This window comes from Pogona vitticeps, chromosome 2 (genome assembly GCF_051106095.1).
Source record: "Pogona vitticeps strain Pit_001003342236 chromosome 2, PviZW2.1, whole genome shotgun sequence".
Classification (NCBI taxonomy): Eukaryota; Metazoa; Chordata; class Lepidosauria; order Squamata; family Agamidae; genus Pogona; species Pogona vitticeps.
Window position 1 is genome coordinate 66,889,487 of NC_135784.1, and position 20,051 is coordinate 66,909,537.

General features: G+C 40.0%; 1 protein-coding gene across 28 annotated transcripts in view; it reads left to right on the forward strand.

The window, feature by feature from the left end:
- The window catches only part of ERC2 (ELKS/RAB6-interacting/CAST family member 2), an 817,272-nt gene that overhangs the window by 793,451 nt on the left and 3,770 nt on the right, over positions 1–20,051 (forward strand). The gene's annotated exons all lie outside the window — the stretch shown is intronic.

Sequence of the window (20,051 nt, forward strand, 5' to 3'; positions counted from 1 at the left end):
GTGCTCTAATCCTATGGCTGCTGCTCTGCTGCCTTCCTCTTCCCACCTGTGTGTCACCACTCAGCGACAGACTACCCTGTTCCTGGGGTCTCTGAGCCACCGGATGGGGGGCATGGGTGAGGTGGATGGCTTGCTGGGGACAAATTGGTCACAAAATATCATGCCCATTGCTACCCTGAAAATTTGTTATTGCTACTGAAACATTTCCATAGCTAATATCTAAACAGGGTGGTATTTAATTTTGATGCATTTTAATTGTTATTTTTATCTGTCTTTCCGTTTTAATTGTATTTATTTTTGTTAGAATTGTGTGTAAGTCATCTTCTGCAAAATATAGGCTGTAAATTTAATAAACAATGACGGCTATGTGCTCCTGCCAGGACCAAGGACTGTCAATCTCTGAATATCAGTTGGTAGGGAATGTGTGAGGGAGTGAGGGTACTATTTATGCATGTCTGGCTTGGAGACTTCACATACATTTTTGTATCCTAAAAAGAAAGAAAAACAGAAATTTAACATTCGGCATTTGTTTGTCCTCGTTTATGGCCTCTAAGGCCCTGTTTCAACACTGTGTGTCTTGTGGCAGCCACAAGCGCTTCTGCTATCTTGATGACAGTTACCAAACCCAGAACTGTAAGATCTGTCAAACCTTTGTGAAAGTTGCCCTTAAGAACAGGCAGTGGCAATTGAAATTTTTCTTGAGGGAGCAATCACTGAAGGCCATTGATACCATCTCTAAAGAACACGCCTCAACTTCAACTCTGACCGTTTGTAAAAACCCATCTAGAAGTACTGTGATGGAGGCGGTTATTATGGAGGATCAGATTACCCATCAGATCTACAGACTCCATACCTCCAAACCTAATACTGAGCCACCTTAATTAGTTGTGGAATTGGATTGACCAAAGAGACAGCATTCATTTTTGAAGTCACTGAAAGCTTTGACACCCTAATTTTCAGTATTGAAGAAAAGAGGACCACAGGGTCCATGACTTTAAAACCTAAGAAAATAAAGGGGAAAGACAAGAAACAACTCTCATCAGAGGTAGTTCATCCCTCACCACCTCCACATACATTGTACAGTACTCAAGAGATACCAGAAACACGGTATGCCTGGAATCAGTCTCAGAAGAAGAAGTAAGCCCCTCAGGTCATATAGTACATAAGTCACCACAAAGTAATCTGTATGCTTCTTGTTGAGTGCAGTACCTCGGCAGTTCACCTGAGATGGACAAGACTTTAATTGGAACAGGCCACCAAGAAGACATTGAGCCTCAACACATAGATCTTGATCAAGTTTGAGATCACCAACTGCAGGGTGATCACCCTGCCACCATTCTATGTGGGGGTTGACTGGCATTCTTTAGTGCCATATGGATCCTGTGGGTCCTGATGGCAGTTTTTAGAGTATATATTTTAATTGTTTTATCTTTTTATTTTATTTTAATTGTTGTAAGCCGCCCAGAAACCTTTGGTAGAGTGGGCAGCATGTAAGTCAAATAAATAAATAAATACAGTAAATATCGTGATGACCGCTGGGCTCAGGAGATATTCCAGAGCTTCTTTTGACAGATAGCAAGATCGAATTCCCTTCAATGCTGTCGAGCTGTAAACCATCAGTACCCAGGTCCATTTCACCTCCATCGACACTGAAAATATGTTGATCATGTTCTCTGACACCACACATGGATTGGCATTGAGACATTAAAAAGCATAAGGAAAAAATTAAAACTGACCCTGTATTCTTATTGCCTGAGCGATAAGAGTTGCAAATGAAGTCTGTGTTTACCTTTTTATGACCAATCACAAAACAAAATGAGTTAATTTGCAAATTGGGAAAAAGATCTTTTCCCAATTAGGGGAATTCCATCTGTAAACGCAGATCTCAGCATCTCGCATAATTTGATTCTCAGAGCCCTTGACTGACTAAAGGTCTCTTACACTTCAGACAATTGTGTTACAAGCAGTGGGTACCAAAGGTCTCCAAAGGAACCTCTCCCACAAACATTTCAGGAGAGAAAGCAGTTCTAGCTCATGCCTTTAGCCTTTCTGACATGCCACCTTCTTCCTCTATTCAGTTCTAATTTCAAATGAAGTTTCCTCTCCCTGCTTGAATTAAAATAGGTGCAAATAGCACACGTGACACTTTATGCAGCCCAGTCCTTGAAGAACTTGTCCTAGCAGAAAACCTTGCAATTTTACATTGCAAATTCTGCAATGTTCTGTTATCTCTCATCATTCTGTAAGATTCGTCTTTTCAAAATGCGGAAATCATAACATCTTTGGTCTGTCTTTAGCCAAAATAAGCTGTTAGAGAATGTAAAAGATACCATTTTATTGGCACTGGCTTGGAAATGATTCCACAGACATTTTTAAAAGATATTCAAACACCCCACAACTAAAAGTGGATTCTAGCCTTCAAAAATTTATGACAGTTGCTCCTTCTTGTGGCTTAAATGTTGACATATAATTAATTTAGGATTTTGTCTTAAGGTTTCCTGTCTAGGTTTGTACCTGTCACAAAAATATCCTCAGACGTTTATCTAGCAGCTGGAGCACAGAGAAAGTCTATTGAAATGTAGCAAAACAGACTTCCATTTGAAGCAGAAGGAAGCATTCATAGCAGGGTGGAATTAAGATGCAGAAAGAATATAATTTTTAGCTTTCAGCTCATGTTCAGGATTCTGAGTGAGGGAACTTTTGTATCAGTAAATTAATTCTACGGGTGTGAAACCACCAGCAGCTTTTGACAGCAATTTTAAGAGTGTTGATACATCAGAACTGTGATTCTTGCCTGGCAGCAAATGTTTACGTGATAATTATTGCTGTAGTGCATAGAGAAGCATTTTTTTAATGACCAAAGACTTATATGTAGAAAAGATTCATGGCAAGTGATTTCAGAGCCAAGAACATTTATTTAGAATGGCTTTTATTTTGCCAAGTGGTGACTTGTTCTTGCGTTCCTGGACACCCTTATCTGCTGTATGTCTGATCCTGCTTAACATCTTCCCTTTTACAACATGTTTGAGTTGTAGGTAAGATTGTAAGTTGTTGCAACCTGGAGTGGCTAAATTTCTGAGGTCGCCAAGGGTACTATGAGAAAATAACCCCTGTTCATATAAGAAAAGGGCCTAACAACAGGCTCTCTATAACACAAGTTTTGGTATGGAGCTCTTCTGTTTCAATGCCTCTCCTGCCTTTTGATGATGGCTTTTTCTTCAAGAGATAGTGCTAAAGAAAGAAAGAGCCCCTAATGAAATCTAACAACTCTACCGTGACTCCAGGGACGTGGTGGCGCTGCGGGCTAAACCGCAGAAGCCTGTGCTGCAGGGTCAGAAGATCAGCAGTCGTAAGATCGAATCCACGCGACGGAGTGAGCGCCCGTCGCTTGTCCCAACTCCCGCCAACCTAGCAGTTCGAAAGCATGCAAATGTAAGTAGATAAATAGGGACTGTGACGGCTGCGATGACGTCACCTGCCTATCAATGTTATGCTGGAGCTCATCTGCCTATAGCAGGGCAGGAGGTGGTACTCCAGGAGGTGGAGCTATGAATATAAGGGGGGAGTGAATGATGTGTAAGAGGGATCTAGGATGAGAAGATAGAGACAGGAACCAGAGAAGGAGAGTTGGAGTTTGAGTTAGGGCATGTATGTTATGAAGTACTGTGTTAGATAAGGTCTGAGTGATAGAGTGACTGAAGGGATTCTTTATTTTATTGATTGACTTATTCAGTTCATACATTGATTTACTATATATTAAGTTGTACCAATAAACAATAATTTTTATTTTAAAATCCATACCTTTGTCTGAGGAGTCAGATATATGTGTGTGGTTGGTGGCAGCGTGTTAAGAGAAAGAAAGTGTGAAGTGGCGTCCCCTCTGTGACGTATGAAGAGGCGGCCACAGGGACCACCTCGGTGAGAAGGTAACAGCATTCCATGTCTAAGTCGCACTGGCCATGTGACCACGGAAGATTATCCTCGGACAAAATGCTGGCTCTATGGCTTGGAAACGGGGATGAGCACCACCCCCTAGAGTCGAACACGACTGGACAAAAATTGTCAAGGGGAACCTTTACCTTTACCTACCGTGACTCCACCCCCCTGCAGTTCTAACCAGATCATAGCCTTTGGACAACAAGCAAGGGGGGGGAATCCAGTATGGTCCTTGTGAAAAAGCGGAAAATGAGTTTGATCAAGATAGGGTAGTCTGCTTTGTAGGACCAGCTTGTACTACAGTTTTGCATCATAACTGACATTACAGGAAACAAGTCTAATAAGCAGGAGAAGTATTTAATTAGAGGTGCACAGGAGCGACTAGTCAAAAATAGCATCCATAAGCCATTTCTGATAGCAGAGGGAGATCCAAACAAAAAGTTATAACTTCTATGGATTCTTGAATCAGGACCATATTTTGCAAAGTGATTGCCAGATTTGGAGAAGGTTAGACAAGGACTTTTAAAAGTCTAACTTCCCATTTTAAAAAACATCCCTGCCCACCTCCACCCCAGTTAACCTGTTGAAAAATAGCCAGAGAGCCAGCATTTGTCTATAGACAGTTTCCATGGTCACGTGGCCAGCGCGACTAGACACAGAACGCTGTTACCTCTCCACTGAGGTGGTACCTATTTATCTACTTGCATTTGCATGCTTTCGAACCAATAGGTTGGCAGCAGCTGGGACAAGCGACGAGAGCTCACTCCGTTGCGTGAATTCGATCTCATGACTGCTGGCCTTCTGACCTTGCAGCACACAGGCTTCTGCGGTTTAACCCACAGCTTCACCATGTCCCTTCTGTTTTTGGATAATTGATGAAATAAAGTCAGCAGGTTTTCCCACACTTAGTATTTGCTTATGAATGGGCATGAGTACAAGAGGGAATCCTGCAGACACTCTAGACTCTTGATATAGGTGTCATCTGCCTTCAGGCTGGCGTTTGCTATGTAAAGGTTGGCATCCTTTTTCCTGCTGGCAACACAGGAGTAATACTTCAAGACAATGTCAGACCAGTTACTGGTATATTGAACTCTGGATACAGATGTAATATCCTGCATTCATAAGGTGGATATATTTTGACTGATTGAATAACAGTATAAATGTCAGCAACTACTGGGTCAAAGCATAGTTTTCCTCTATGGTAAAGTACTAAACTACAGGTAGCAGCTTTCCTTAGATAGAGATGTGCAGTTTTGGTTCTTTCAGAGAGCACCTTTTGTTTTAGTGTTTTTTGTACACTACTCATTTCATTTTACACAAAAGGGAAATCATTGTGTTCCAATTGTATTTTCGGGCTTTCTAAAAAGCCCTATAGAATAATTAAAGACCTACTTCTAAAAAGCAAAGGCAAGCCAATAGAGAATCAATCTACTCCAAAAGAAGGCAACAGTACATGAAGAAGGGGAAATCATCACTCAAACCATGCAGGCATTGGTTTATACTTTTACATTCATAAATCCCCAGTGCATACCACCACCAGAGGCCACACAAAGATGCTCCTTTAGCCAAGATATTCCATCAGCACAGGTGCTTTGTACCAAGTAAAAAAATGCCTCACTCAACAACCAATCAATTCATAAAGCATGAAAGCACCCAAATATTAGAAAACAGAAAACAGCAGTATGAGTTCGGTGCTACCCACCCAGCACAACAAACCCTTTGGGTTGGGGGAACACAATATAAGGAAGACAAGGAAGCAGACACTATGCCAGGCACTAGTAATCTGGCACACAAAGACATCCACTCACCAAAGCAACCAAGAACAATAAGAGAGAAATGTTCCAAGCTATGACTAGCCAACAACCACCACTCACACAGCCTATTGGCACACTGAAATAGTCATAAAACCAAATCCTGCCCCCCCCCAGGCATCATCCCTCCACAGAAGCAAACAAAACAATCCCTAAATATCTCAAAAATGTACACCTTCAACAGAATAAATATACAGTACATTAACCAAATTGTGTTATTTAACAAAAACAAGAAAAAAAAACAGTGAAAGCCCTCTTCCAGGACAACTATCAAAATTAAGCACACATGCACATAAACATGGCTGCCTCTCCCTAAAACAGACAAACAAAAAGCCGGTGGGCAAATGAAGGCAAACAATACAATCAGTCCCTAACCAAAAGTACTAGAATATGGGGAAATTGTTACCCCCTATGCTGCCTTCTCTTCCCTTATTTCAGTCCAGCAGGTGGCAGCAAAAGTAATCCAAAAAGGAAAAGAGAAGACCCCCCCTCCCCCAAAGGAGAAAAAAATTACCAAAGAAATTGGGGAGGGAGGTCCCAAAACTAATCGTAAAAAGGCATGTTGGCAGAGGTAGATTGCTTGGGAGTAACAAAAATAACCCAAAGAAAGGAGAAGGGGATCTCCTTAAAAATAATTTTTTAAAAAAGGCAAGAAATGAAAAGGCCCAAGATGGAGGCACAATAGTTAGGAAGGCAGCAATCCAAAATGGAAGGCACCAGGAACTCAACACACAGTAATCTTGTAAGGACTTATGAAGCGAAAAGCAATCCTCACTGTGTTTCAGCCCTTTCACAGATTCAACCCCCCCCCTTCTGTCTGGCTGTTGTTGACAGTCCTTTTGATAGTTCAGTGGAAAAGTCTCAGGTGATTTGATAGATGAAGGGTAAATGGGCACCAAAAATTTGCATGACAGAAAGAACACAAAAGAAACAGGAAAGTTTCATTTACTCCTCTTTCATAAACATGAATCATTCAGATTTTGAAGCTTCTTTTTCAACAATTACCAAAACACAATGGAGTACATGACGGAGAGCCTGTTTTATGTTTTGGGCGTTTTGATTAGTCAATAAAAGCCCTTCCTTAGTGACAGTTTATTTGTGAATAACAGCAGAACAAATAGGTTTTGCTTCAGAATTGGGAAGAGATCAGAGCAACTGAGAAAAAAAACTGGGTATGGAGCATTATGGGGCTAGATGCTTAACAAAAAGGTGTGAGTACCAAGCTCAGTTAAAAATGTGGAACAGGGAAAGGAAAAGGTGCTAAAGGTGGGTGGGTTTAAGAACTCCTAAGCAGATACTTTAGAAGTAGCTTTGGAGAACAATGTGGCAACATGTTAGGAGGTACCATGAGCAGAGTATATCTGGATGCTCTTGAATAGCTAGTGGCTCCCCTCAGTGGCTGATTTTCAAGAGCTTACTGAAACCATGATAAAATGCTTGAGGTTACACACACACACACACACACACACACACACACACACACACACAGAGAGAGAGAGAGAGAGAGAGAGAGAGAGAGAGAGAGAGAATCCTCCCTGTTTTTAGGAACTTGTGGTTGCCCTAATTGGCAGGTAAGGGAAACCTCCCACCTCTCCCAAGCTGCATGATCCTTAAAGAGGATGGAAATAAGTATTTTCAGGCAAGGATACTAAGCATGTTGTCTGTCTTGATAAATGCTATTTCTTTTTCAAGGAAAAGGAAAGGAAAAATCAAGCAGCATCTGTGTGGAGTCCTTTTTGTCCTGTTGCTTCTCCTTTCACTCTTCTGCAGTTCCCCCCTCTCAAGTGGTAGATTTTGCATATATTCTTATGAAGTATGGCTGAGCTGCATTTGATGAGCAGTGCAGGTTTTATTAATACACTGTACATCTGCCAGTGGTTGAGACTGATTGCTTACCTGGACTCATCTTTCTATTTTTGTTTACCTCTATGGGCACTTCAGCTTGGATGCTTTTTTCCTGATAAAAAAGAGCACTCCATCTCTTGTATGGTCTTCTGATTTTCTTTTTCTCACTGTTCTAAAAACCCAATAGTGTACATCATACTAAAACTGAAGTATCCTAAAATACTTAAGATCCCTTTGTCCTGTTCACTAACCAAACATTATTTGAAAAATAACTCTGCTTCCCTGACAATCACAAATGTGCTTGGGATGAATCTCTGCTGCCCTGTTTGATTCTGATTTTTCCCAGAGCTTAGAAGAAACAGAAACACCCTGGATTTGATTGGCTTATTGTTGCCATACCAGCACTCTCTTACCAACTGTAACCTGGAGAGTCCGCAACATGTCAACATCAAAAGAGACAACTTTAATTGCTGTGGGTGCTCTTACTAAAATGGCAATGTATCTAATCCGTTGCAGCTTTGTTCATTTGTTGTTTTGGGTGCTCCAGCCCAATGCTCGTGTGTTGTAGCAGCCTCTTTTTCTCTCTCTTAAGCAGCAAAGATTCTCTTCATGAATCTTTGAGTGGAGCAGAGAACCCACATCCGAGGGCAAATCATGCATCCCAGATTCCTAATATGATGACTTACTAGATGAGAGTGAAGGCTCAATGCAACATTTATTTGATCACTTCTCTCCTCAAGGGCCAGGATTTGGGCTGTACCTAAACCCAGAATGAGCCCAAGGAAAATGATGTTTCCTGATCTCTAGCCATGTTAGAATAGACCATGGTGGTTCTCTGATCAGTCTGGTATACTTGTTGGTAGGTCCTGCCATTTACTAGTCGCAATCTCCTTGGTCTTGCTCCGTTGAATTCCACCTTGGATTGCTGCCTGCTGCCTGTTTAGAGCAGTGATTCTGACTGGAGTCGGGTTGCAGCACTGAAGTAGTTAACTGCCTTGAACACGGCTTGGTTTCCTGCCTACACTTGCACTGGCCTAAGGCGGGTGCCTGCTGTTTCAGAGTGAAAGAGAGCGTCTTGCCTCGTCCCAGGTGGCAGACAGGCAAACCATGTTATTAGGAAGCAGAGCTCACAAAACCTTGATCTTCCAAAAAGGGGGGGGGCAGGGCATAATTAGTCCCTAGCATGAGGATAAATGGCATTCCGCAGCAGTTAAAGAGGGGTGGGAAACCAAGCCTTCTTCCAATTTTATTAAGCGATCTGTAATATTGATCTTGGAGGGACCTCTTTGTTATTTGAATCACTTTAGCTCTGCACTTTCTCTTCCGTTAGTACTTTAGAAATATGTTCCAGAAGACTGACATTCTGAGAAGGCATAGATGTCTTGATAAACAAGCCATGTGGCCAAACAGAGCTGTCTAAAGAAATGCTTGTTTACACAGTTAGCTCATTGTGCCCTTTTCGGAGCCCGATCCAGAAACCTGCAAACAGATGCAATAGGGAACTTTTTACTGACAGCTGTGGGAGTTGATTCAGAGCAGTATGTTGATTCTGTAATTTAGACTTCTGTTCTGATTTTAGTGTAGAAATGATGGAGGAGGAAGTAATATGCATCAGACTAACTTCCATTTCCATGACCTGTATTCAGAGGCCTTGATATATATATGTATATGTATATATACAAGAAACGTAGTACATGTTGTTATATGTGGTGGGGGGGAGATCTATCAAGTATGTCCATTTTGCAGGTCTGATTTATAGCCATCCCCATGAGGAAGTTGGGGAGGGGAGGCATCCTGTCTAGGTAGTCAAGGTTTCACATTTTCATCTAGCTCTGTCACAGAGATGCATGGTAACTTTCAAGGACACTCATTGCCCCCAAGGTTCGATCCGTTTCATTTTATGACTCCCCGGGGCATCTGCTGTTATTCCTAACTCCGTTTAGTGATTTTACCATCCTCAGCCCCCGCCCCCAGCAACCTGGGAAGTTCATCAGATCCGCACAGTAATTCAGACACCAGCTGCAATTTCAGCTTCCAGATCCTTTGTCCAGATGAACATAATTACACAATGTCTTTCAGATAAAAATAACAAAATGTGCTAGAGCATGTCCAAACTGCCTCTTTGGGTATGTTTCACCACGCATATACTTTAAGTGTTACAGATATACGTATATATTTTCCTTGATCTGGATTCTTTACGTTTTCAGTCTCTCACCTCTATTGTATTGGATGACTATCTTCAAATGCTATTCCCTGAATGTCTCTTTTATTATAAGCAGTATAAATCATCCTCTTTCTGTCACATGTTTTCATATTTCTGGCTTGAAAAACAGTCTACCAGTTTTCACCCACTTTGTGTCATTTGCATTTTAGTGCCACAAAAGTTTGTAAACCTTGGGATTCAGAAGTTGAGATACCTTTGGCTGGTCTGCTTTTTTGGTTTTTACCCCTGTGGTAGCCAGGCAGGGGTTTGAGGCACAACAAAACCCATCTACAGGACTACTGTGACATTATGGCAGATTAGGCCCAGACATGAAAGGTAAAGCAGACAGGTCAAAGGTCAATTATAAGATTTTATGTAAAAAAAGAAAAGACAGCTTGTAATCAACCCTACTACTTATTTATGCCCATTATCATTTCAGTCTTTAGTACTTCTTAATGTAGAAAGAAATGCACAGTAAGTATCTTGTCCTCACAGTGGGCACCATTCACTAGGTGTCTCTGTGTGGGTTTAAAATAACTGTTGCTCTAATGAGGTGGTTCCCAACCTTGGGTCCCCAGGACTTCCTGGACTAAAACTCCCAGAAGCCTTTGCCACTAGTTTCGCTGACCAGAATTTCTGGGAGTTGTAGTCCAGGAACATCTGGGAACCCAAGGTTGGGAGCCACTGTTCTAACAGAAGGCTGAAATTATGACTGGATATGGGGTGTGTGTGAACACAAGCTTCATTTGCAGATGTTTAGGTATGGAGGTCTGGCTTAATCACAGCTCTGAAATAGTAACCTTTGGTCTTCAAGAAGTGGTTTCTCTATAAGTAACCTCTGCAGTAGAATTTTTCTGTTGCCATAATTTAAAATGTAAATTTGTTTTTCTAGTATTGTATATTATTAAAAAAACACAGATGCATCTTGTGATACAGATCAGAGTACTACAACACATTTTAAAATATTGACCAAGCTTAACACAACTTATCCTTCTCAGATTTATTTTCATTTGGTTGGTGTTTAAATTGTGAAATGGTGTTGATTTCTAGAGTGGCCATTTTCTAGACAGAATGTGCAATCCTTTTCTTAAAACTCAAATGAGGGAACTTCCTTCCTCTTTACTTCTATCTGTGCAGTTTTGTTGACTTGACATGTAAGAAAATGGACACCAAAAGTTTGGTTACTTTTACTAGTTCTAAACAATAAAGACTAACATCACTTTTGACAACAAACAAAACCAGTTTCTGTTCTATCAGTTATGTTTCAAAGATTCCAGTTTCAAACCAAACACAACTTGTGGTTATTCTGTCAGATATTTATATAGCCACTGGGGCGCCATAGTTATGCACCGCATACATCATTGTATTTTTAAAATGTACTTAATTAACTTTTTTTTTCTCTTCTGGTAACTACTTCATTGCCTTAAATGAATGCATTCCATTAGAATTTGTAACAAATGAGTACTTTGTGTTTGCATTAATGCCAAACACGTTTAACAAATTTTTAACAAGGAACACTGGCAAGAAGCCAAACTCCTAGAGGGACACTGAAAGAATGCTATAAATTTAAACTGGATTTTACCTTTCACTTAACTCAGCAAGTGTCTTAGGTGTCTTTGGCATCTTGGTATTTGCAGTCCCCCCCCCCCGCCGCCATCATTTCAGGTTTTGTATTTTTAAAATTCCTTTCATGGTTGCTTCTCTTTGCTTAATATTTTAAACGCAAATGCTTAAAGAAGAGATCTTTGATTACACTCCGACACAAATGTGCATGTGCACATGTGCAAAGGGGGGCATGTTTTTTGTGGGTTTTGTGCTTCTAAGATTAGGGTTCTTCTAGGAAGGTGACACATCTGCAGAAAACTTCTCATGTTGGAGCTGTGACATGCACAATGCCATATTATTTACTGTTCTTAAAAATGTAAGTCAACTGCATCATATTCACATGCGCACCCCCCTTCTGGTGCTGTTTCTTTGGTTTTGTTAGAGAGCGAATATCTGGAGATTGATTGTATTTATTGCTGCTGGAGGTTATTTGTGAGGAAAGAGAGGAAAGGAGCTGTTTACCCTTGGCTACTCCAAAGTGATGACGACCTTCTTGGCAGAAATGGTGAGGCTCTGGGATTGCATCACGTTTTAAGGAGCCCCATGGGAATTAGGTGTGCTTAATCTGGGTGAGTGCTATGAAATTAGTGGGTAGGCCCTGTTTAGTTTGATTACTTTTGAAAAGATTGGTTCCTCAAGTTATTGGACTGGTATGTAGAGTTTTATTCAGAAGGGGGAGAGGACGCACAGGAGCTGGGCTACATTCAAGCGATCCCTATAACAGCTCAGTTCTGTTTGAGCTGTGCAAATCATGCCTCAAATTAAAGCAGTCCCATGGAATCTGGGGGCCAAGCCTTCTTTGGTGTGAGATAGCTGATGGATCCTGCTGTGAGAATTCAAAGTGGAGGAGAAATGAGTGGAGGCCACAAGTCACGGTGTTACATCAGAAGACAGGGGCTCATGTGGGGAAAGACCAAATGTAGAAAGGAGATGCACCATTTCGTTTCGTGTCTTAACTGCCAAGATGCTGGGGATTGTGGAATGTAAGGTAGTGTAGTTAAATGGCATGATGACCATTCAGTTTACAATGTGCCACAACCAGGGTTGCAACAGCAAGGGTGAATGGGACCTCAGTGCCACACATCCAGATAGTTCAAGTAAGACATGCTTAGAAAGCAGTGTATGAGTCCTTTTATCTCAAGACTGGTAACACAAAAGGATAGGAATTAGCAGCTTTTAAAAAAGCTATAGACTCTCATGTTGGAACTGGCAACATGTTTACATATGCATAACACAAATAAGTTGATTTTATACTTTTGAATATTATCATTAAAATTGCTGACAATAAATTGATAAAACATGCGTAAAGATATCAAGACCCAGCATTAGACATAGGGACAAATATAAAAACGAACCAGGATATTTGTTAAATATCTGTGATTCATCAGATATTCATTGCTTTGTATTCTTGGGGTCCAGAGACCCCAACGAATACGAAGCAATGAATATAACCCTTTTATATTCATCCCTTCATTGCCTATCCACTTATGCCCCCATGGATCAGCTGTTCCCCAGCAGCATCAGCAGAGAGGGGTTTTCTTTTCCGGCAGCTTTCTAAAGCCTGCCTGAAGGGAATCTCACCCCTGGGGATAGGGGATGGCTTGGTTCCCCTTTCTTCCTCATCCTATGCCTGTGCGGCATAAGAAGAAAGGGATCAAAGAGGGATCAAAGGGATCCCCCAGCTGCTGCTGGATCACTTTGATCCCTGCTTTCCTCCTTCTTGCTAAGCCATGCAGGCATCAAAGTGATTGCACAGGGATCAAAATGATCGTGCAGCAACAGGTGCAACTGCACAATTGCTTTGATCCCTTTAACCCTCCTCTTGCTAAGCCCAGCGGGGCTTAGCAAGAGAAGGGGGAAAGGGATTAGAGTGCTGCAGGATGGCTTTGATCCCTGCTTTCCCCATTCTTGATCCCTGCTTTCCTCCATGGGACTTAGCAAGAGGAGGGGGAAAGGGATCAATGCACTCCAGGATGGCTTTGATCCCTGTTTTCCCTCCTCTTGCTATTCCAGGGAGTTAAAATAATATAATCCGACGAATGATGAATTGATTCATTGTTCATTAGGTCACTGGGGGGCAATTCGTGGGTCATTTTAGTGCTTCATCCCCATCTCTACACAGAATTCTACTAATGATTTTGCATTTAATCAGTTAAATCTATTTGGTCATTTACTTTTCCCCTCAGTAGTCCAGTTTGCATGATCATATCTTGGCTTAATATCAAGCCTTCTACCCAACCAATTCTCCCTATGAACCATGCCACAATAAAACTTGGAATTCACCACCTGAAGAATGTTTTGGACATAAACTAACTTTAGACCATAATTTTAGATCTTGGCCTATTCCAAAGCTGATGACTGTAGTTTCTCAGTTCATGCAGAAAACTATAATTTATTATACTCTCTGTTTAAATCATCTGACATCTTTAAGTGATGCAAAAAATGTATAAGAGAAGAATTACTCATATCTTTTTAAATGTTCCAATAAAAGTATCACCCTCCTCTCTCTCTCTCTCTCTCTCTCTTTCTTTCTTTCTTTCTTTCTTTCTTTCTTTCTTTCTTTCTTTCTTTCTTTCTTTCTTTCTTTCTTTCTTTCTTTCTTTCTTTCTTTCTTTCTTTCTTTCTTTCTTTCTTTCTTTCTTTCTTTTTGTTTACTCTTTCTCTCAGCACCCTTCTAGTCTGTCTGGAACAAAAAATATTGGAGAGGTCTGCCAGGCAGTGCCTTCATTCAAAGGAAAAAAAAAAGAATTAGAGAATGTACCTTTATGTTTATGTGCCGTGTTTTTTTTCCAATAGTCTGGGGGTGCTATGAACCAGTAGCTTTTGCTGGAGGCTTGTGAAGGTGTGAACAGTTTCAGAATGGGGTATTCCTGGTCCATCTGCATGAAGATCTCTAGTAGAGACTCAGGTGTATTCATTCTGGGTTCCTAAGAATCAAGTACGTAGTGTGGTAGAGTAGGTAGAGTGACAGACTAGAAGTCTGGAGACCAGGGTTTGAATCCCTACTTGGACCTGGAAACTTGTTGGGGGACTGGAAATGGTAAAACCACTCCTTCAATATCTCACTTGCTTGGAAGACCCTGTTAGAGTGGCTATAAGTCAATTCTGACTTGACAGCATATAATTAAGAGCCATAAACCACACAGTACAATACTACATCTAGAAGCCTACACTGATCAAAGGTCTCAGAATCAGTCGTGAGAAATGTGTGATTTTGAAACTAGTCTGAGAGCCAGTTTAAAACCTTACATTAGCAGCTTATCCAACATGAAACACTCCATTTAGGCATTCCAAAACAAAGTGGTTTCATGGCTGTATGGTTCACCATCTTTTCATAGATTAACATGATGGGAATCCAGGATGGAGAACCACCAAAGTTCCAGTAGCCACAAACAATTAGCCCAGACCTTAGAGAGCTGCACCTTCCCCTAAGACCTGACCATCCGTCCAAAATACTTTAATTTTTAATTACTTTTTTAAAAATTGGAAAACCTCCTTACAACCTCTGCTGCCCAAATGTATTGGAAAAAATGAATATATATTTTTCCAAAACAAGGGGAGAGTGAGTAGTCAGGAATTAAAATGGTGTTCCATACACTCTAAACGGTGGGGGTGGATGGGCAGTTTGGGCCAACTTTAAAGCAGAAAATTAACATGGAGAGGACTACAGTTCTGAAGGGCAGAGATGGACCACTGGAGGACTGCATTTAAACTATACTTTGTCCACCCTATCATCATCATAGGCATCCTTCAGTCTCGAGAGACTATGGTAACATGCTCTGAATTGAGGAGTGTCCTATCAAAGGTCATACAAATCTATATAGGGATAGAGACCAGTTTTACACTATGCATATAGTTGTTAAAGATTTGCCAATCTTAATGCGGTACTACAGATAAGATTGATTATTAAGGATGTGCAAAGTAAATATGTTCATATATTAATTGTTGTAAGTTGCCCAGAGACCTTTGGGTAGAGTGGGTGGCATATAAGTTAAATAAATAAATAAATAAATAAAATATATCTTTTGTTTTTGGCTCCAGGGGGTGCCTCTTCCATGTTATACAGTGGTGTCTCGCTTAACGAGCGCCCCATTTAATGACGAAACCACTTAGCGATGAAGAATTTGCGATCAAAAAAGCGATCGCATTGCAATGTTTTAAATAGGAAAAAATTGTGTTGCGATGATCGGTAAGTTGTTTCACTTACCGATTATCGCATAGCGATCTTTTTCCTACAGATGATCGGCGGTTCCAAAATGGCCACCGGGAAAAAAACATGGCCACCCACTGTGTTTTGGGACGGATTCCTTGCATACCGGGCAGCAAAAATGGCTGCCGTATGGAGGATTTTCGCTTAAAGGTGAGTTTTTTGCCCATAGGAATGCATTGAAGGGTTTTCAATGCATTCCTATGGGCTTTTAAAAATCGCTTAGCGGTGTTTTCGGTTAGCAGCGATTTTTGCTGCACAGATTAACATCGCTAAGTGAGGCACCACTGTATATTTTTCATTCAGGGGTACCTTTTTTAACATAAAAAAGCTTCTTTTGAGTCTTTTATTTTGGGTTTGCTCATTCATGTTTTCTGGTACTCAAAAGCTCTACAAAAGCTCTTCTTTATTTATATAAAATAGAAAATACATATAAAATATGCAAGAGTATATGAGCAATTAAAATAATCAAACTTACACAGGCACTGATATATATTATCACATATATCAACATCATTATCAACATTATCATTGTCTTCCTCATCATCAGGTTAATTTGAGAAAGAGAAATTATCATCAAACTATGCAGGCATTAGTTTATACATTATTACATCATATCATTCTCTTCCTCATAGTCTTCCTCACTGGATAACAGTACAGATGAGACAAGTTTATGACATTCACAGAGCCCAGTGGGACACTGGCACAGTCATAAAGTCCACCACTTGGCCCACACACCCCACAGAAACAAACAAAATTGTCCTCCCACATAACCCCATATACCTCTTTGTATTTAACAGAATAAATACAAAGTAAATTCATCAAATAAGTTTTTTTAAATCAATCAAACAGGGAAAGCACATGTAGACCAGCGGGGAGAGGAAACAAAATAAAAAATACACACAGCATAGATAGATAGATAGATAGATAGATAGATAGATAGATAGATAGATAGATAGATAGATAGATAGAGAGAGAGAGAGAGAGAGAGAGAGAGAGAGAGAGAGACAGACAGACAGACAGACAGACAGACAGACAGACAGACACACACACACACACATACATACACACATACACACATACACACACACACACACACACACACACACACACACACACACATACATACATACATACATACATACATACATACATACATACATACATACATACATACATACATACATACATACATACATACATACATACATACATACATACATGCAGCCCCCTGTCCCAGAAAAAGCAAGAAAGCAAGTGGTCAACCAATTGAATAAAGACAAATACTCTTCAAACAGAGCTACTAGAATGTTGGGAGAGGCCAATGTTTTCTCTTTTTTTGAGTCCAGCAGTCCACAGTAAGCAAGCCAGGCAGCAGCAAAAACAATTGAAAAAATGAAAGTAAAATCTCTCAAAAAATCAGGCCACAGGCAGGCAATAACCTAAGATGGAAGAGAGTGTCAGAAGCTCAGTCCGGAAACCCCCAAAAAGGAATGGCTAAACAAAGAGCACTCCTCACTAGGTTCTAGAACCCAAATGTTCTCACTGCTTGCTGAGACCCTTCACTATATTATCGGATGAAAGATATTTCAGGCAGTTGGACAAACAAAGGGTGAAATAAAGGTTTTTAAAAAAGAGAGATGGAACATGAAAAAAGTGTGAAATGTTTCTGTATGCCACTTTCATCAACACAAACTACTGTATTTGTGTTTAAGAGGCCACCTTTTTGCAATCAATGAAAGAAAATGAAATATGAAGAACAGGGTCTTTTTTTAAAAGACAAAAGTTACATCCCTGTTGATTGCATAGAGATTCAAACTGAGATGTTTAGGTACTAAAAACTCAGATCCCCCAGTCTTATAGCTGAATCTCTCCAATTCTGCTTTCTTCCACATCTTTCAAAATCTCATATTCTCTTAATGCTCTTTACAAAGAAGCAGTCCAAATGAAAATCTTGCTCTTTTGTAACCCTATACACATGAACCTGGGGGAAAGTCCTGTTGAACTTCATAGAATCGACATAGACTTATGTTGCTAGATTGCTTTACCAGGGCAATTTCTCCACTAAAACCAGTGTAATTTATGTAGTTTGTTCCTGACTGGCACATCAGTGCTGTGCATAATCTATTTTTAGCATATTGGAATCTAAAAAGAACTAGAAGTTAGGTAGAATTCAAGCAGGTGTTAGCCATGGAATGTTCTTTCTCTGCATTTTTCTTTTGCAGTTTTTTTGCTTTTTCTTTTGTTTTTCTTTTGTTTTTATTTTTTCCACCAAACTGCATGTGAAGTCTTGATGAATGGGGTCAGTTGCTAGAGGGGGGGTTAGACATTTATCCAAAACTTCTGATAACGAAGGGATAGTGTGTGAAGGCAAAAGAGATAGAGAGCCTTGAAGAAGAGAATTGCATTTTGAATATTCTTTGTCATTGCTTCTTTACTGAAGCAGAATTTTGGCTTTAACAACATCCGCTGGTGAGAGTGGTTAGGATATTTCAGCTTGTAAAACACTAAAACCAGTGGGAAATTATAAACTGTGCTTATTCTGTTCCTAATCTGTTAAAAGAGAGAGAGAGAAGATCCCGTGTTTGTATCTTTCATTGAGCGATCCTCAGTGCACAAAAGAATGGGAGCTATGCACAGTTCACCATATGCAATGTGTGCTTTGACTTACAGTTTCCATACAAAGTTTTTTAAAAATTTATATGCCAGAACGAGTAATCTGATATACTTCAGGAACTTCCAAACTTTCCAGCTCTGTAGAAAGCACATCTTCATGTGCCAGCATTGAATCTGGATATCTAATGAAGTCAATGGGGATCTTTCCATTAACACCAAAAATGTTTGGCTCATGCCCCAAATTATGTTTGGAGTTTAGGATTGTTAGTGGTGCATGCACTAATTGCCGCTGTCATTTATTTTATGAATGATAGACCAGTAACAGGGCGTGAAAATCAATTTCATTTAAAAGAAATTATGTAGATATAATTTAGATTTCCCCCCCCCTACCCTTCATGGTGGTGATGACAGTAATATTTTTTATTTTTCTGGATTTTTAATTCTTTAACAGGTTTAGATTCATGTAAGGATATTAGAAATGTTGGTAGTGACTGCATAGGGTGTGAGGTTAGTATGTTAAGAAAGGAAAAGTATTGAAAATAGACAGGAACAGAAGTGCTCCTAATTCCATTAACTCTTGGCCTCTGGATGCTTCATCCAAGTCATGTGTTTATTGAGATATCAACCAATTCTGTTCCACAGACTTTTTTATTTTATTTTTGTTGCTGTTTTGAGGGCTAGCGACTGAAAAAAGCTACATTTAGTTTCTATATAATGCAACCTGGTATGAACTATCATGTGGTTTCAGATTTTTTTCAGAGTATGGTAATAATAATAGTTTCCCCCTCCCTCCAACACAGTACAGTTTACAGACATATTGGAACACATTTATAACTGTGCGAAAATACAATTAGGTAATTTTATGTACAGTATAATGGTTGAACTCCATACTTAGTGAATGTAATGCATTAATAAACTGCAAAGGATTTATTTTATAACTTTTTCCTATGTGATATAAAGAAAAAAGCTTTCTGCATAGTATTTCTGAATATGGTACCTGAAGTAATGCATATATCACTTTTGAATGAAAAAGAAAACAAGAGGCTACAAGTTGATACTACATTTGGAGCAAGTACAGTAGTCAGGATCTAGATTTTCCATTTACATAATTCAGCTTGCCTGTCTAGTCTCCCAACAGAAACCATTTAATATAATATGCATAGCAATATATCTATGAATACTATATGTACTAATGTATAACTTTGGAAGGGCAGCTGGCTTACCATATTGCAGCAGAAACAACAGAGACTCTTCATTGTTTTGTTTAGTTGTTTACTTGGTTTCACAGACGTGGTGGCACTGCAGGTTAAACCACAGAAGCCTCTGTGCTGCAAGGTCAGAAAACCAGCAGTCACAAGATCAAATCCACACGATGGAGTGAGCTCCCATCGCTTGTCCCAGCTCCTGCCAACCTAGCAGTTTGAAAGCATGTAAATGCAAGTAGATAAATAGGTGCCACCACGGTGGGAAGATTGAAAACTAGTACAGATAAAAAGAGATGAACAAATTCATTATGGCATAAGCTTTTTTTATGCTAGAGCCTACTTCCAAGATGGTGTCATTTTAACAGTCAAACATATCGTATGGATGACTTTGGGTTTTTCCTGCTGAAGGACACCTTCTCTGTAAATCTTCATTTCAAATAACAGGACTACTGTTCTTATAGATCGGGGATGATTTTCCCAATTGATGGACCCTCCCTTTTTTTAACAAATGTTCCCCCCCCCCCAAAAAAAGGACTGGTTGGTTGGTTAGTTGCCCACCTCCAAGCCACACTGAACTTAATAAAAGCATTATAGAAAGGCTGAGAATACTAATGGTAGCTTTG